General features: G+C 50.0%; 1 protein-coding gene across 5 annotated transcripts in view; it reads left to right on the plus strand.

Moving 5' to 3' along the window:
- The window catches only part of LOC147722472 (uncharacterized), a 389,233-nt gene that overhangs the window by 250,756 nt on the left and 119,464 nt on the right, over nt 1-19,013 (plus strand). The gene's annotated exons all lie outside the window — the stretch shown is intronic.

The raw sequence follows: 19,013 nt of genomic DNA on the forward strand, positions 1-19,013 counted from the left end.
AGCAGGGCCCCAGCTAGACTAAAGTCGAAAAATAGTGAAACCCCAGCAAAAAATGGGGTTAACCATAGTAAGCAGATCCTACTCTCCAACACCCCCCCCCCCCCCTTAGTAGCACAATCAACAAAGTTAACCCAGTCCTGAGTATGTGTCTTTTGGGTATCTCAGAACTGTATTCTATACTGCTCAGTGGATAGGCCAAACCCATCTATTAGAGCACTCTTCAGGACTTTGTAATTATCAGCATCCTCTTCTCCAACAGTGAGGAGCTTGTCCCTACCTTTGTCTGCAAAGGAGAGCCACAAGATTGCTGCCCACTGCTCCTGGGGGACCTTCTGTGCTTTGCAGACCCTCTCCAGTGCAGTTATCCATTTGTGGATGTCATCCCTACTCTTGTAGGGAGGGACAATCTTGCTCAGATTTTTATGGTCGAAAAACCTATCCCTACCACTAGGGATCTTGCTGCCACCATGGGACTCTAATCCCATCTTTTCTCTGGCTATTTCAAGCTCTAGGGACTCCCTTTCTAAGGCTACTCTTTGTTTCCTTATCATCAGTTGGGCTTCTTCAAACATCAGCTGGTTCTTTATCTTCTCCTGGGAGATGTCCCTCCTATGAAAAGAGACAGCGGTCCCTACAGATGTATCAGAATGGTTAGATTCCACTGAAGGTGATCTCGGCCTTCTAAGCACACCCCCAACTCTTCCTGGTGAGACAAAGACAGGGCCACCTTGGCCTTCTTCATCTCCAGTTGGTGCTGGATCTTCCAGGGCTAGGTCATTGTCACCTGCATCGTCAACATCAGAGTCTGAGCCCTGTTGGTTTGTACCACTGGCCACTTCCCCTTCTGTTGCTTCAACCCCACTGCCTGCCCTTTCAGGCTCTAAAGCCTTCCTCTGGTCATCAAGCATTAACACCTCTCTGAGATGTTGGGTAGTGGCATTCTTGCCTGTCTTCAATTTCCTCATAGTACGCAGAGCCCTTAATTCTAAAAAAGGGAATGCTTCATAGTTGGATGTTTGTACCTTACTGCCATCTGGCAGGGATTCACTGATTCCTGGCTTTGAAGACATAACTAGTGAGGTGTGGTGTGTGCACTACCAACTCTAGTTGTTTACCAACTAAACGCTCTTGAGTTGTGGAAAGAGCGTGATTAAGCCCTTAACACACAACTTTAAGTTCAGTACAACTTACTGTATTTAGACTTGTATTATATGTACATCTGGTACCTTTAGGGGTTTTTAAGTGATCAATCACTTGAGATTATCAGGTAAAACAATGGCAAGCTGGAATCCCACACGCTGCACACCAATGGAGAAGTTGGCCTGGCATATGCTTTCCACTATTCTTGCACCAGTCCAAACGACCCTTATTGATGGTAGGTTTAAAGAAACCCTATATAGAAAGCTATCCTAGTAGTAGCTGTGGAGAGCAGCCTTCAGGCTAAATCTTGGCGGCGCCATCTTGTCTTCCCTAGCGGTCCCCCGTTACTGTCGCTGGTGCCCGGGCTGGGTGACGTGGGCAGCGGGCCCCCCACGTCTCTCCGCTAGCGCGGCCTCTGTCTGGCGTGTGCCCCCCGTCTGCAGTGCTCCGTCCGTCCTATGCGCTCGGACGAGTGGGAGTTTGGTGTTCCGAACGGCGTTCCTCATGGCACCGGCTCTCATCTGCCGGCCCTCCTCCCACGGCCCTGGTTCTCCTCTTGCAGACATCGCAACAGTAATCTACCTCTGGACCTCCAGTGCCCTGCTTGCACTAAGCCCGTCTGCCTTCATGCTGTGGGGGTGCCATTAGTGCCTTGCTGACCCTGTACTGCCCCCCCCCCCCCCCATAACTGCCATTGAGACCTGCCTTCAACAGCTCCCAAGTGGAGGAGCTGCAGTAGTCTGCGGGCTGGGATTGTGGCCCCTGCATGCTCCTGTACCTGCGCTGAACCCCTTTTGGCCTCCACATGCACCTCTGGTAGGCGCTCCTCTTGCCTGGTCAGGCCTTCTACAACCTCTGGTGCCCCTTCACTCCTTTTGGTTCTTGAGCCATCGCGGCCTGGTCTGGCGGTCTCCTCTGGCTATCAACTGCTTCCGCTGCTGCCCTGGGGGTGCTGCCTCCAGGCTGTGGCGGCCGTCGCTGTGGGTGCTCTGACTTCTCCCTCACTTACCTCCCTTCACCTGCTGTTTGTAGACAACTTGCCCCTGTCCTCACTAGCTGCCTTCTGCCTTGCTGCCAGCTGTGTTTTTTTTGTCATGCGGAAGACTGATCCGAAACAGCCCAAGATTGCCTTTGATCTGCGAAAGTCCTCTCGACTGGACGGTGCTGGTTCTGACGTCGCCGTCTCTGCTGCCTCAACGGACGCTCTCTCAGGCCGGTATGATGACCTCAAGGCAATCATGTTGGAGGTCAAGTCTGCCGTGACCTGGATCGCAGCTCAGCTGGACCAACTCTCTTCTCGCTTGGACTCAGTGAAGGCCCGTGTGGACTCACACGATAATCGCCTGCTCCATGCCTAGTCCCGGGTGTCTGACACCGAGGATGCTGCTACCCAAGACCGCCAGAAACTTCTCAAGATGGACAAAATCATGGCAGTCATTCACAAGAAGAATGAGGATTTGGAGGCCCGCTTCCGCTGGAGCAACCTCCGCATCACTGGCCTTCCGGAGTCCACCGACATCTCGAAAATAGAGTACTTCATCGAGCAACTAATCAAATAACTTTTCAGGAACGTCCTTTCCCCGGTGTTCGTCATGAAGCGCTCACATCGCTCCCTTGGTCTGCGCCCCGGTCCTGATCTGCCGCCCTGTCCCATCGTAGCTAAAATCTTGAATTACCGGGACCAAGACGCCATCCTTCGTGCGGCACGGGACAGAGGCACCATCAACCATCAGGCTAACACTCTCTCCTTTTACCCGGACTACACTCTGACTGACCAGGTAGCTCGGCAAGAATTCCTTTCCGCCAAGCGCATTCTTCAAAAGCATGACGTCTCGTACTCCCTGGCGTACCCGGCGAAGTTTAGGGTCCGTTAGGGCACCAAGACACTGGTTTTTCCGGACCCTAGGGAGGCCCTGGCATTCGCGGAGAAACTCGAAAAGGGGGCCCATTCCCTCCCTTCTGGGTCTCAGCAGGACTGCGCTGATCGGCTAAGTGACAACGATTGACTGCGCTGACATTGTTCCTCTTTATATGTAATGTTGTATGATGCCTAATAACACCCAAGCTTGGCCACCTTGCTTCTTTGCAGGGGTGTATGCTGAGCCCTGCCATGCCCCCACGGGATGATTCCCGATGGTGCTGTTGTTCTCTCCCCTCCCAGTTGTGGGTTCCTAGGGTGGGGTGGGTGGGTTTCTCAGCCTAATTGGGGGGTTGGAGTGGGTGCGTGGTTGGTGGTCTGGGAGGTGGGGGCCGGTTGGGCGTTGGGTCAGGGAGTGGTGCGAGGTTCTTTTTTGAGGTTCTTAGCTCCTCTATTGGGGTGGTGGTTTGGGTGTGTGTTACTGTGGGGGTTTCCTACTCCTCTATTGGGGTTGTGGCTCTATTTCGCCACTGTATGGTTTTTTGTTATTGTTGCTACATGTATGGTTCTTGACACTGCACTGTGCTTCCTGCATAGCTTTGCCGCATGTCGATCTCAGCCCACACTCTGTCTCGTTTTTATGTTTGCACAGCATTATGATCTCCGATCCGCTTTGTTTACACTCATTGGACATGTAATACAGGTCAACGTGTTGCTCCACTGGTTCTCTTCTCACCTTATAAGCTGTTCTCCCTTGTTGTCTGGTCTGTGGGGCGCTGTCACTACCTGCCGGAGCGCTCAACCATCTGAGTCACACCGGCCCCTCAGACACTTGCGCGCCTCTCCCGCACTCCGTTTGTGGGTATCCATTGTGAGCTGTCCCTATCTGCTTGCGCTGCTCCCTACCTGCGCTTTCCCTGCTGCTCCCAGTTTCCTTTGCTCCATGTGTGCGCTGTGCTAGGCTGCGTAGCTTGCCGTGCGCTCTGCGAGGTGCTTCACACTGACCTGCCCCCGCATGGCTGACATTGTCTGCTGCACTTGGAATGTCCGGGACTTGAATGATCATCGCAAGGCCCGACTCATATACTCACACCTACAGTGACACAAAGTAGATATATGTCTCTTACAGGAGACGCACTTGCTGCCGGATCCGTCTCCAGACTCAAATCTCGCTACTGGGGGGAATCTCATTCTTCTTCATACTCGTCGTACGCCAGGGGTGACTCAATTCTGCTCTGTCGGGGCCTTCCTTGGCAAACCGCTCGGGCACTCCTTGATCCGGGGGGGCAGGTATGTGATTCTTCATGGTTTACTACTGTCCCAACCTGTCACGATTGCCGCGGTTTACGGCCCTAACTCCGATGACCCGGAATTTTTTAACCACGTATGCCACCTCATCTCCACCTGCGGCCCGCGGCGGTGGTTTGGGATGGGGACTAAATGTCATTCTCTCGGCTACCCTAGATCGCTCTGGCCCTTCTGCGTGCAGCTGCAGCTCTTACGTCTATTTTAACTGACAACGCTCTCTATGATGCCTGGCGCCACCTCCGTCCTGATGCTCGTGAAGGCACCTATGTCACTGGCGCGAGGTGCTGTTGGTCGCAAATTGATCTCTGGCTGACCTCGCCGGATGTCTTGTCCTGGCTCACTGATGCTGTGCACATGGCTCGCACTTTCTCCGATCATGTGCCAGTCCAGTTCCACCTCAGGCCTCCCAATTCCCTGCGACGGGCCTTAACTTGGCATCTTCCTCCCAATGCCCTCCGGACTCTGCGTTTTGTGTGGACATTCACACTGCGATCACCAACAACTTCGATTTCAACACGGGTTCCGTTGATTCCGCCTCCACCCTATGGAAGGGTTTCAAAGCCGTCATTCAGGGCGAATGTATTTGTAAACAGGCGGGCGTCCTTCGTTCTATTCGCACCACCCTGGCTAACCTCGAGGAGGAAATAAAGGACCTGGATGCTGCACAGACGGCGCACCCTAGTCCTGAGATGTTGGTGCTGCTACGCCAAAAACATACCGAATTCTCAGATGAGGCTGGCCGTGAACTTTCCTTCCTGGGCAGAGAGGGTCGGGCGTGCCGCTTCGAGGAGGGGGACTGCCCCGGGTGTACTCTTGCTAACCTTCTTCGCCCACCGCATGCTGCCAACTATATAACCGCCCTCAGTGATGGTGGCCCAGATAGGACTACCTCCCAGGAGGACATTAAATCCTGTCTTTTTCATTTTTATTCACAACTCTACTCAGCCGGCACTCCTTTGCCACGGGAGGAGTTTGACCAGTATTTGAGTCTATTGCCCTCGTCTGACTTGAGGATTACCATCGAAAATTCCTTGATGAACCGTTTTCCAGGGAAGAAATACTGGCAATTTGGAAAACTCTGCTGAGTATGCACCAAAGGAATGGTTGTATTGTATATCTCGGGAGTTTATCCTATTTTATCTCACAGTTTTTCACTTTATGCACTGCTCTTTCACAATAACTTTGGAAGTAATATCTCCCCTATTTGCACTTCTTTCTTGTGAGAATCCACAAGAGGATACAACTATTTTCTTGTTTCTTCCTAATGCTGAAGGGAGAACCTGATATAGTTGTTTGGTAAATACCCAGATGATGACACTGGGCACACATTTATGTGCAATGATGGGATACCAAATATCCTAGAGTGGCTTCGTTTTGCTTTTTCTGTTGTTTGCACTTTAGTTATCTGCATCATTGTGCCTTCTTTTCACTCCCTTGATATACAGTGGTGAGTGAGAATAACGGTACATATCTATAGACTGAAACACACATAGATTATTAGACCACCTCATTTTCATTGTTGTTGTTAAGAAATACTGGCAGCCATCAATAGCCTACCTGGTGACAAGGCCCTGGCCTGGATTGCCTGCCAGCCTAGTTTTGCAAAATGTTCGCTGACATCCTGGAACCGCATATGGCGGCCATATACAATGAGTCTTTTGATTCCGGTCTATTCCCGCCATCTTTGCGTGAGGCGATGATAACCTTGCTTCTCAAACCTGACAAGCCCGCCGACCGTCGCGACTCCTACCGCCGCCTTTCCCTTGATAACAACATTTTTGCTAAATTGATCGCCTCACGCTTCTTCTACTTATGCCCAGCATTGCCTTCCCCAATCAATCTGGTTTCATTCCTGGTAGTGCAACCTGAAATAAACTTTGTACCATCTTCCCAGTCTTGCATCAAATTAATCCTAATCTGCCGGCAGTGGCTGCCCTACTCGACGCTACTAAAGTATTCGAAACTCTGGAGTGGCCCTTCTTATTTTACATTTTAGTGCTTATGGGTTTCAGGGCCCACTTTCTGCTTAATGTAAAACTCCTTTATACCAATACATCTGCACGTCTTCGCATTAGTGGTCAGGTTTCCGACCCCATTAGTATTGCCCGTGGCACACGCCAGCGGTGCCTGTTATCGCCCAAGCTTTTTGCCATCGCGATGGAGCCCCTGGCCGCCAGGCTACAGCAGCACCATACTCACAGGGGTACTGGATTCTCGTCACGCTCTCTACTCGTCTCAATGTACGCGGACGATGTTACCCTATATGTCCTCCATCCTCCGGAGAACCTCAGCCCCCTGGTCCAGGAAATCATACGGTTTGGTGTGCTTTCGGGCATCCAGGTGAACAGGAGCAAGTCTGTTCTGTTCCCCCTAACTGATTCCACTGTGCCATTCCCACCTGATTTTCCGTTTGTGTGGGCTTCTGGCCTCACGTGCTACTTGGGCATGTGACTAAGTAGGGATCTGTACGAACTGTGGAGGTCAAACTTTGGGCAGGCGGTAGACTGGTTTGAATCCAGGATCCCATCATGGAGCCAACTCCTGCTATCTCTGGCGGGCTGAATCGCAATAGCCAAAATGGTGGTCCTTCCTAAATTCCTTTATCTCTTCTTAAACATCCCCCTCGCTTCTCATTTTTTTCCGCAAAATGCCCTCTCTAGTCATCTCGCTTGTTTGGGCGGGTAAACAACCTAGAGTGGCTTACGATATCCTCACTATCCCCATGTCTGCCGGTGGGATCGGCGCGCCTGACTTCAGGATCTATGAACTATGTGCCCAGGCCTGTTTCCTGCACTTTTGCATTCACCCTACCCCCTATCAGCCCCACGTCGCAGTTGAGACCGATGTGGCCTCTCCTTGGCCCCTGTCTACTGCTCTGTTCGTGCCCGCGGTGCGCCCTCGGGCGGAGGTTGACACGGTCGAGATGCTACGTTGGGCCTGGTCTGGCCTGCGTCGGCTTTCTGGTTTTCCTCTGCTTTCTGCCAACTCCATGCCAATTGTAAACCACCCAAATTTCCCTCACTTCAGTCTTCCAGCTTGTCCCGACACGCGACGTGACTGGGTTTGAGAAAGGTGGCAGATCTATACCCAGAGGACTCCTTTTACTCTCTCCCAGACTCCATGGCGTTGCAGGACACATTTTTATTCTATCAGCTGCGTGCCACCTGCTGGAAGCTGCACCACACATTTCCTCCGCCCAACATTCCGGCTCTGGACTTCATATATACTTCCCAGTCACCGCACAAGTTAATCACCAAACTGTACGCTCTTTCTCTAGTGTCCGCCCCCATTTCTCTGGCACGTGCACGGGAGGCATGGAGTGCGGACCTCAGTATTGAGAATTCGAAGGCTGACTGGCTTTATTGCTGTATGCAAACAAAAAAGCTTTGCCCTAAGGTCTCCGAGTTCTGGTGGGAGGTGTGTTCCACCATTTCGGACATCATTGACGCTGCAGTTCGCCCGAACCACACCTGTGCCTTCTTGGTTTTGTTAATTTTTGCCCTGATGCTTCTGGACGTCTGATATCGATGCTGCTGGTCCTTGCTAGATGCAGGGTGGCCATGTGTTGGGGTCAGCGGCCTGCTCCTAAAGTCGAGAGTTGGTTGGAGGATGCCTCTCGGTGCAAGACTCTCCTATCGGAGTTTTGGGACTTAATGCCTTTCAGATCTAGACCTGTTGACATTTGGGGCCCCCTGGTCGCCTATCTCCTATCCCGATCTCACCCCAGCAGCGCTGCCTCTCCTGCGCTCCCCGCCAGCCCTGGGTCCGCGGCCGCCGCCAGCGATGGTCAGTGACTGCCTTCTCCCCTTTCATTAGCTCCTCCGTTTTTCTTTTTTTTTTTTCTTTCTTTTTTTTAGAATCCTCACGGATGCTGCTCTCTCTAATGTGTGCTCTCTTTGGGGGGATGTGTCCTTGGTACAGTGGAGCTGTGATCTCAACATTCCTGGTCTCCTACATTGCTGTCAATGTAATCTTCCTGTTACTAAATGACATGATTTTGTTCCTCAATAATGGTTTTTGGAAAAAAAAAAAAGATTAAGGACACTTAGAAAAGGACTTGGAGCAAACCCCTTTAGAACTAGGAGGTTCTAGAGTCAACACCCACAGGAGCACCGGAGTACTCTAGTTACCTCACCCAGGGAAGTCAGGTGCATAGGTGTCTTTTCGTGTCGGGTTTCGGCATCGATTTCAATCGAGAGCTGCTGCAAAGTGCTGCTGGCGTCCTAGTGGAAAGTGTCTGGGTGGATCCAAGGGTGGATCAGAGATGTGAAGAACCTGAAAGCAGAGGGGACAGAGTCTGTGTCACTTGCCAGTGACCAGGAAGGCGAGGAGAATATGCCCACCGATGTCTGGTGATTTCAGGCGAAGAAGGTGAAGCTTGACTCTTCAGCTGCGAGGACCCAGAGGCATGGAGGACAACCAGGAGCTGGATTCGAGCTGTCCCACAAAGGATGTTGAGTGCTGCAGTGTTGGTTTCCGGATTGGACCCAACAAACCTTGGCAACAGCAACCCACGCAGAAAGCAAAGATTGGCTTCGGTGCAGACCAGCAAGGTCTGAGGGACTCACCCTTTGGTGGGGAGTCAGGACACATCTGGAGCAACCAGGGAAGCCCAAGAAACAGAAGCTTCATGGGGATCCACCAGCCGATGAACCAGGGATCGCGAAAGGAACCTCGAGCGGAAATGCTGGAAGCGGGCCGACAGAACACTCGTGGAGTGTAGGCCCACAATCTTCGGTGCAGATGGTGCTCGTTGCTTGGACTACAAGTAGCCCAATGCACAACTTCGGGAAAGCTCGGCAAGTTGATGCCCTAGCAAATGTGCATCATGTCCAGGAGTTCCGGTCCCACGTCTCTCATGAGAGCTGTGGGTCTCAGCTTTGCTGGAATCTCATGTTGGCCTCTGAGAAGTCTGGGAGTCCATGTCCTGAGTCGAAAATACTTTGGGGTCCGGCTAGAGCCTCGGAAATGCAGACTGGCAAGATGCTTCTTGGTGCCTGCTTGAGCAGGGGAGTCACTCCTTGACCAAAAGTGAGATTTTTCCATCTTCTAGTCCTGTAGAATGTCGAAGTGCCAGGATATATTTTTCAGAGTTTCGTCCAGGTGTAATCTGAAGCCCTAAGGACTGGGGTCCCATACTTATACTAAGTTAGGGGATTGGACATACTGGGGACCCACCTATGGGAGGATCCAGGGAGGGGGGTGGTTACGCCCCTTTCCCTTTGTCCAGTTTCGCGGCAGAGCAAGGGCTGAGTGCCCCTGCAACCGGTTTGAACTGTGGTATGCACTGGGACACCAAGTGTGCCCCCAGCACTGTCTGAAAAGCATTGTATGAATGCACCCACCCAGCCTAATACACTAAAGCCTGTCTCAGAGGTGGTTACTCCTCCCTGGGACAGGAAACCTATTGTCCAGGCCTCCCCTGCCAGAGTTTTTCATCCAGCAGCAGGAGGTTAGTGGCATACATTTTGTGATGCCAGGGCTCTTTTAAACTATTACCGGTTAGGTAAGTGTGTACATGTCTTCCCCCTCTAGAATGGTGGAATTCTACCCCCACCGCCAGGACTGGTGGGGTGGGGGGGGGGGCGGGGGGGTAGGATTCCAAAGTGTTTGACACCAAAGACAGCATGTTTCCATTCAGCCATTCCAAAGTTAGCATTTACCGCGAGGTATAATGCACATAAGAGTATATGGTCTGTCTGCATCACAGAACAGCCTAAGAGAATAGATTCCGAAAGCTGCAGAGGGGTCCTGCTCATGCATTGGCACCCTCTCACACAAAACCAAGCAATCTGCCTTCAGGATTGAAAAAGCCTGCCATAGGAGTGACTAATAGGTTTATATGTGTCCGTGATTAAAGGTAGATATAGGTAACCTATATCTTAGTAAGGGGTGCATGCACCACCTTACCCAGGCTGCAGTAGCAGACCTGTGGTGCCATTTTGGAAGGCTTCCCAGGGGTGGCATAATACATGCTCCAGCCCCTGGTAGGCCTCTGGGGTACCTATGCCCTTGGTACCTAAGGTACCATATACTAGGGACTCACAAGGGTAACCAATCCGGAGTGTACCTAATGTACATAGATTTTTTAGAGAGGGAGTAGCTAGGCTAGGGTCCTGAATAGCATGGCCCCAGCCAGACTAGAGTCGAAAAACAGTGAAACACCAGCAAAAAGTGGGGTAACAATAGTAAGCAGATCCTACTCTCCTACATCCAGGATCACTAAGCAACTCACTAGAAGACTACCACCATCCAGAACTTGGCAGCCAGACTTATCCTCAACCTCTCCCCACACAGAACCCACATCACCTCAGGAAACTCCACTGGCTCCTGATACAAAAACATGCTCAATTCAAACTCCTCACACAAACACTGAAGGCACTATGCAACTCAGGCCCCACTTACCTGAGCAGCCTTATCTGCTTCCACCAACCACAAAGACACCTCTGCTCTGCAGGACTCGTTCTACACATAGTCAGAACAAGATCAGGAGGAAAGGAGTTGTCTTACATCGCTCCTAAAGCACTGACCAGCCTCCAACTCCACATCAGAGCAGCTTCTCTTCCTGAATTCTGCAGGAAGCTGAAGACCTGTTTTTTCAATTAACCATGATGACAGAGCTTCACACACGCCGGTGGGACGCAGCAATGGGGACTAGACATTGGGGAGTCACCCCATGGACACGTGATCAGAGGACGCGTGTACCAGTTGGAGACGGTTGCAGGTACGAGGAGACTTCGGAACCAATTGGTTTTAGGTGAATCTCACATGAAGTTGAGATTTGGAACCCCAGCAGCCCTGAAGAAGTTGCATGACGGTTCAGCAACGAAACGTGTTGGCTTTAGAGAATTGATTATGGTTTGAATGAAAACAATTTTTAATTGGGGAAGCTTACAGCACCTAATAAAGCTAAGTTAAGCCAGTAAACTTCACTGGTTTTTAACTATGAGAATTATACTTCCATATTCTCACAGGGGTCAAATGGGCACTTATAAAAACACTAGGCCCTGATAGTTCATTTACACTTGAGTTTTAATATCCTTTCTTACTTCACTGGGTTTGAGATTTCTTTAAAAGAATACACACACTTTTGTTTTCTGCATGGAGAGAGAGTAGCCTATCATGATAAGTGGGCATGCTGGCGAGTACCAGCCTGCAACCCCCTTGGTGTTACTCCCGTGAGGTGCTTTCTCTCCTTTCCCACACTTTTCCTGGTCATTTCCGGGTGGGATTTGCTATGATGGTTTTATGACATTCTTAAATTTGATACACCACAACACTTTGAGTAGTGATAGGGAGCACACTCTAGGGAATTAGACAGGATTGGAAACCCCTTAAGTGTTGCATTCTTAGTATCAGGTGTACTGTGGGTCAGGCTATTTGTTGTTTAAATTTTCAATTAACCAACTTACCATAGGCAGGGCTTGGCACACACACCCGCTGAGTGGCACAGTACATTTACGGGTGATTGTGTGCTTTACAAATACACATAACATAAGTGGTAAGTGGACTGTGGCAGCGTCCCTACCGCTTTTTAAACCTAGCGCTATTGCGTGCAGCTCGCCTGCTTAGCGGCGCGTGAGCTTTTTATGCTTTTTTAAATATTGCACTTCATCTTTCCTTACCCGGCTGGGAAGCACAGCGTGTTGGCAGCGCGTTGGGTGTGCCCCTTGATTTTTAGCTCGGCTGAGCTCCACTAGACGGATCTCGGAGGACTGGACTCGCCCCTCCCTCCCGCCTCGGTCTGACGCCGGTGATTAGCGCCGTTTGTGCAGAGGGCGTGGAGGGTCCGAGCCAGGCACTTCCGGTAGGGAACAGCAGCGCTCTAGTGGTTGGAACGCTGGGGGGGATATAAGGCACTGGATTCTGGAGCCTTGTGTGGTAAGTGGACTGTGGCAGCGTCCCTACCGCTTTTTAAACCTAGCGCTATTGCGTGCAGCTCGCCTGCTTAGCGGCGCGTGAGCTTTTTATGCTTTTTTAAATATTGCACTTCATCTTTCCTTACCCAGCTGGGAAGCACAGCGTGTTGGCAGCGCGTTGGGTGTGCCCCTTGATTTTTAGCTCGGCTGAGCTCCACTAGACGGATCTCGGAGGACTGGACTCGCCCCTCCCTCCCGCCTCGGTCTGACGCCGGTGATTAGCGCCGTTTGTGCAGAGGGCGTGGAGGGTCCGAGCCAGGCACTTCCGGTAGGGAACAGCAGCGCTCTAGTGGTTGGAACGCTGGGGGGGATATAAGGCGGATGTGCTGTCGACAGCGCAGCGGGCGAGCGCAGCGGGCGCGACGAAGGCGCGCCGGAGTCGCGCCAGAGTTAAGCCCGTCTGCGCCCGTCCGCGGCCGACTGCGGCCCAGGGCCATAACCCCTGCCTCTCCCTCCTGTCAAGTCTCCTGGAGTCGAGATGATTTACTTCTCCTCCGTAGAGAGCTATGCGGGCTATGCCCCCACAGCATTGATGCAGGGACTAACACGGGCTGCAGCCACTGTGAATACACCTTAGACACAGGCAAGGCGCTTACCGCAGGCCAACATACTTTGGTATGTGGTCTATTGAATGTTCGCTCCCTACGGAAACACGCCCTCGACATTCATGACCTCCTCACGGGGAAACAGTGGGATCTTTTATTCCTCACGGAAACGTGGCTTGATCAAGACTCCATGCCGGAGGTCATTGAGGCCATTCCTGAAGGCTACGGTATACAAAGGCTAGATAGACCACGCGGGAGAGGGGGCGGTATAGCCATTGTTGCGCGGCAAGATTACCAATGTCAGCTGGATCGCACGGCGATCGACGGCAGTGAAGCTGGCGCCTTTTCCATTTTGATTAATGGCTGTTTCACCCTGAAAGGCTTGCTAATCTATCGTCCTCCAGGCTCTTCTACAGCTTTCGTTGAAGAGCTTGTGGAAGGTGTTACAGAAGCCGCTCTACGCTCGGACAAATATCTGGTCCTAGGGGATCTGAACCTTCACCTAGATACCCCCTCGGACAAAGTGGCGAGCGAGCTATGCCACACGATGGCTAACTTACAATTTGAGCAGAAGGTACTGTTGCCCACTCATAAGCTGGGTCACCTTCTGGACCCAGTTTTTGCTAACTGGCGCCAAGTGGACGCCCATGCCCCGATTCCCATTGCTTGGTCTGATCACTTCCTCGTACCTTTTACCATCGAATTACAGGAACCCCGTCCCAATGACCCTCCCGCTGATAAACATCCCAGGCGGAAATGGTCAGCGTTCTCCCAGGCCAAATTCAATCTGGCACTTACCGAGAAAGGTCTTCCCGGGGGTGACGGGGCTGATGAAGTCAATTCCAACTTTGACCAACGCATTTTGGAAGCCCTGAATCAGGTGGCACCACTGGGCTTGTCGAAATCAGGCGGCCGAATACAACGGTCGGCACCTTGGTATAATGAAGATCTGCGAACGGCCAAGGCTGCATGCAAACGCGCCGAAAGGCAATGGAGGATTGCATACTCCGCGCAGGCCAAAACTACTTATACCGATTGCAGGCGTGCATATCATATGATGATTAGGAAGGCCAAATCTTCGTATTATTGCAATAAAATTGAGGAAGCCAAACAGTCTACCAAGGAGCTTTTCTCTATTTACAAATCCATTGCAATAGGAAAAACTGCCACAGCACCGAAGGAACTTTGCACTACGGAGGGCTGTAATCGTATTGCGGAGTACTTCGCAACTAAAGTCTCCAACATTTACAACTCCTTCCCCCAGAAGACAGATAGTGGCACTGCCCCCGTGGAACTCCCTCGAAGGGAAGGGGAACATCGGTTGACCATGTTCGTCACTCCTTCCACAACGGAGCTTCTCCGTATATGTGGATCCATCAAATCTGGTTCCCCCAGAGACCCGACTACCCCGAGCCGGCTCAAGGACAGCTTACCAGTGCTAGAGCCCTACATACGTCAGCTTCTAGACGTCTCCTTTGAGTCTCAGGTGGTCCCGAAGGCCTGGAAGCAGGCGGTGGTACTTCCCCTGCAGAAAAAGGCCAACGTCAGTTTTGATAAGTTGGATAACCTCCGTCCCATCTCCCTCCTTCCCTACATGGCGAAGGTGGCGGAAAAAACAGCCAATATACAGCTCATGCAGTTCGTGGAGACGGCTTCGCTACTCCACGACTCGCAATTTGGCTTCCGCCCCCGCCACTCGACGGAGTCCGCTCTCCTCGTGGCGGTAGAAGCTCTCAGACAGGGAGTAGACGAGGGCCAGACGATGGCACTGATCCTTTTAGACTTAAGCGCAGCATTCGACACTGTAGCACATTCCACCTTGCTACAGTGTCTGAATGAAGGCGGGGTGACAGGTGCTGCGCTTGGCTGGATCAAGTCCTTCCTCTCTGAGAGATGCTTTCAGGTCAGACTGGGTGAGTGCTATTCCAGGGAGATTGAGCTGGGCCAGGGCGTCCCTCAGGGTTCGTCCCTGAGCCCAACTCTATTCAACATTTACGTCTCCCCCCTAGCGGCTATTGTGGAGGGTCACGGCCTCCGCTTGGTGTCCTATGCCGATGACACGCAGTTGGTCATCTCACTATCGCGCGCGCCCGGTCTTGCGGCAGACATCTTCAGGAATTGCATGAAAGACCTTGCTGCCTGGATGTCTGCCAACTGTTTAAAGCTGAACGGGAGCAAGACCGAAGTGCTCGTGGTGGGGGGTGTACCGTCGGCGTGGTCGTCGGCGTGGTGGCCACCTTGTTTGGGGGAAGTCCCCGCTCCCTGCCGTGAGGCTAGGAATCTGGGCGTGTGGGTCGATAAGGACCTCACCTTTGGCCCACATGTCGGTCGGGTGGCGGGGGTATGCTTCAGCGTTCTGAGAGCTCTTAGGAAAGTCTTAGACCTGCTTCCCATCTCTGCTCGTCGGACGCTGGTGCATGCCTTGGTCACCTCCCGACTTGATTACGGGAACCTGCTTTATCTGGGGGCCACAGGCAGGGTCATCGGTCGCCTGCAGGTTCTTCAAAACGCGGCAGCGCGGTTGGTCCTCAGACTCCCTAGGAGATCTTCTGCCAAGCCAGCCTTGCGAGCGCTCCATTGGCTCCCCATTGAGAGGAGAGTAAAGTTTAAGGCCCTTTCCACCTGCCACCGTATTCTGTACGGCAAGGCACCTCTCCCGCTCCAGAGCCTAGTAGCCTACTACGAGCCTACACGCAGTCTTCGGTCCTCGCAGGTCGGGCTGTTAAAAGTACCAAGAATATCTAAAGCTCGTATGGGAGGCAGGTCCTTCAGATACCTTGCTCCCAAATGCTGGAACAAACTGCCACTGGAACTTCGGCTTGAGCCCTCCGAAATCCAGTTTAGGAAAAAACTTAAAACTTATCTTTTTCAGTAGACAGCTGGGTTAGGAGGAGGGGGGACAGTCATTTCACTTACCACAGCGCGGGGACACGCCAGTGGCGTAACCAGGCGCTTAATAAATGTCCAATAATAATAATAATAATAATAACAGAACAATCACATGATGCTTGGTCAAGTTGCAGCCTGGTAATAAACAACATTTCCTCCTCAACCTTCAGCAAGCCTATGATGTTTTTGGGACTCTGACATAATCACATCTTCGTCCTAAACAAAGCATTATTGCTAAATAAGGGAAAAAAGGGAAAAGAGAAATGAGGAAGGGGGTAACCGACTAAAGGTAGTGGTAAACAACACTGCAAAAGAGGATTGGTGGGGCATTTGGAGTCAATGCAGCTATTTAGGTGATTCAATCGAGTATGAGCTGGATGGAAGTGGGGTAGCTGGGGGACTAAGTGAGATAGAATAGGAGAGAGGGGTGTTGTCTGCCTTAAGTCTCTTAACGTGGAATATAAATGGGCTAGGCAATGACCTAAAAAGGGAACAGATAAAGTCTTGAGTAAACAAAGTAGCAATTGCCTGCCTACAAGAGACTTGGGCGTACAGCGAAACCCCTATCTTCGAGGGCTACTACCAGCTAAATCGACCAGCAACAAGACAAAGATTTGGTCGCCCTTCGGGGGGAATAATGACGCTTATCTCAACGAAAATATTTAGGAATGTGACATTGTTAAAAGTAGAGTGTAAATGGTTATTGGTGTGCAGGATAAACCATCTCTCTGGGGATAAGCCATATGAAAAGCTAATTGTCATAAATGTATATATACAGTGGGACAACGTAGGCGACTATGAAACAGAGATGGGTAACTTCAAACAGGATGTAGAGGATATCTTTGAAAAGTACGCCACAGACACATTATTAATTTTAGGGGATTTTAACCATAAGTTATATCCAATGAAGACCGATCGTTGGAACACAGAATTATTAGATACCTATGGAATAAGATATGCTAATTTTCCACTATGTGACCCTTCAAAGCTGGATTGGGAATTGGCCAATTATTTGGGGGAAAAGGGACTATTTTGCCTAAATGGCAGGTTTAAATCAGACTGCCCTGCAAAGAAGACCCTTAAAAAAGGATCACAAAATTCCCCAATTGATTAGGTCTTGATGCCAGCTTGGAATTTCCCCTTAGTGCAAGACTTCAAGGTATCACACGGCGAGGGTAGTGACCACAACCTACTCTCCGTGAGATTAAAATGGGAAGGGTGGAACTAAGGGAAAAGGTGATTCACCAAGAAGTGGATTACCCAAAAAGGGCAACAACCAGAGTAACCGAAGAGTATGTGGAAAAGTTAAAATCGTTCCAACAAAAGACAGAATTAGTAAATCTAGAAAAATTAAATTTAAAATGGTACGAGGAGAAAATTGCCCAATCAGTCCAATGCCTTAGGATAGAATTAAAAAAGAATAAAAGAAAAGGTTTAATAAATCGTGCCAGTCGTCTGAAATGGTTCTCAATGGACTGTCAAATTAAAAAAAGGGAGATAAGGGCAGAAGCTAGGAAACAGAAGAAAAAATTCAACCTAGAGAGGAAAAAACATATTATTTCCCTAAAAGTAGAGTTTAAAAAGATGGTCCTCGACGCAAAAAGGAGTATAAAGAGAAATGCTGGGGAGAGCTGCTAGAATCAATCGAAAATAAAAACTTGAGACAATTCTGGAAATTGATAAAAGCAGCATCGTCTCCCCCAGCCGGAGACATGATTTGCGTCGTAAGTGAGGCAGCCTGGGATAATTACATAAGGGAATTGTACAAAGCCAGATTAGCTTCAGGAGCAAGAGTACCCCCAGGTTGGCAGGAAATTTCAGATGAATTTAAATAAGACTTCGCAGAAGACCGCGTTGCAGAAATAATTAAGAAGTTGAACCTAACTAGAGCGGCAGGGTCGGATAACCTTCCGGCCATAATTCTTAAATCCCAAGCAAAATGGTGGGCAAAATTTTTTCCCACCTCTTCCATTTAGTCCTAACAGAAGGAAAAATGCCAATAAATTGGAAGGGGGCAATAATCAGACCTATCCACAAAAGGGTAGCCCAGGGGAACCACAAAACTATAGGGGAAAAAGTCTTCTCAGAACTAGTCTTAAATAGATTAAATGACTGGGTTGAGGAGAACTCAATAATACCGATCGAACAGGGAGGGTTCAGAGCAGGACACTCAACAATAGACCATTGCTTCTCCTTATGGGCTATGGCAACGAAGTCGACGGAGCAGAACGGAAAACTCTGTTGCTGCTTTGTGGATTTCCGAGCCGCATTTGACTCTGTTAATATTTCCCAGAGACAGTCCCTGTCCACAAAGAAAAATATCCCAAGAGACCTGTTGACGGTACTAAAAGAATTGCACCGGGAAAATTGGGCCCAAGTGATTAGGGATACTGAGGGGTCACTGACGCCGAAAATTCCAATTGGAAATGGTCTGAGGCAAGGCTGCGTTCTGGCCCCCCAGTTATTCTCCATCTTCCTATCAGAATTACCAAAATGCCTAGAAGTGAAGGGTAGTGCCAGTCCAAGAATGGATGGCAAAAAGGTGCTGTGTCTGCTATAAGCAGATGATCTAGTAATAGTGGATCAAACAGAAATTGGCCTTCAAAGGAAACTAAACTCTTTTAATGAATATTGTAAGGAGTTATTTTTAAAGGTAAATCTAGACAAGACGAAAATCCTGTGTTTTGGGAAAAAAGTGATTAAGTTTAATTGGTTTTTAGGGGATCCTAAATTAGAATCTATAAATGAATATCGATACCTAGGTGTGTCGATCGATAAAAAAATTAAATTGGCAAACTCACCTGGAAGCCCAAAAAGCAAAATCACAAACTTTAATTGCTGGTTTAAAAATGTTTAATCGGGATTATGGGGATACGTCTCATCGACCACTATTGAAAGCTTTTAATGCGATGATTCCACCACAAGTCCTCTATGGAGCAGAAATCCTTTATATGAGCGGTAAGGGAGTCTGGGACCTGGAGGAAGGAAAATGCTTGAAAAAGCTCTTATCACTACCCCCATTGGCAATGGTGCAAGCCATAAGAACAGAGCTAGGGACAACTGCTTGGGGGGTCCAGGCACAATGTGCAGTAATTAGATTTTGGAAACGCCTTGAAAATGATCAAAAAGTTGCCCATTGGTATCGAAATGAAATACAACATAGTGACCTAAAATGGGCAAATATGTGTAGGAAGAGAATGTTACAGGCCTGCGAAAATATAAAAGTGGATATATCTTGTGATTCGCTAACAATCGAGTGTGCAAAACATGAGCTAAGAACCAAAGGACAAGCCGCTACTAGAAGCACGGATAGGGAATATCTCGGCAAAAAAAGATCGGTGGAGTTTATGTTGA

This window comes from Lissotriton vulgaris, chromosome 4_1 (assembly GCF_964263255.1).
Source record: "Lissotriton vulgaris chromosome 4_1, aLisVul1.2, whole genome shotgun sequence".
Classification (NCBI taxonomy): domain Eukaryota; kingdom Metazoa; phylum Chordata; class Amphibia; order Caudata; family Salamandridae; genus Lissotriton; species Lissotriton vulgaris.